The sequence below is a fragment of the Lupinus angustifolius genome, chromosome LG02, assembly GCF_001865875.1.
Source record: "Lupinus angustifolius cultivar Tanjil chromosome LG02, LupAngTanjil_v1.0, whole genome shotgun sequence".
NCBI lineage: Eukaryota > Viridiplantae > Streptophyta > Magnoliopsida > Fabales > Fabaceae > Lupinus > Lupinus angustifolius.
This window is the reverse complement of record NC_032010.1, coordinates 21,404,052-21,404,350: the sequence shown is the minus strand read 5'-3', so window position 1 is coordinate 21,404,350 and position 299 is coordinate 21,404,052.

Sequence of the window (299 nt, the reverse complement as noted above, 5' to 3'; positions counted from 1 at the left end):
TCCTATCCTCATCCTCATTCACGTCCTCATCATATCCTCATCCTCTTCCTCATCCTCATCCTATCCTTATCCTCCTCCCATTCTATCCTCATCCTCATTCTCGTCCTCATCCTATCCTCATCCTCTCCTCCTCCTCATTCTCGTCCTCATCCTAACCTCATCCTCCTCCTCATCCTCCTATCCTCATGCTCATCCTCATCCTCATCTTCATCCCATCCTCATCCACATCCTCATCCTAACCTCATCCTCATCCTCATCCTCATCCACATCCTCATCCTCATCCTCATCCTCCTCCTCAT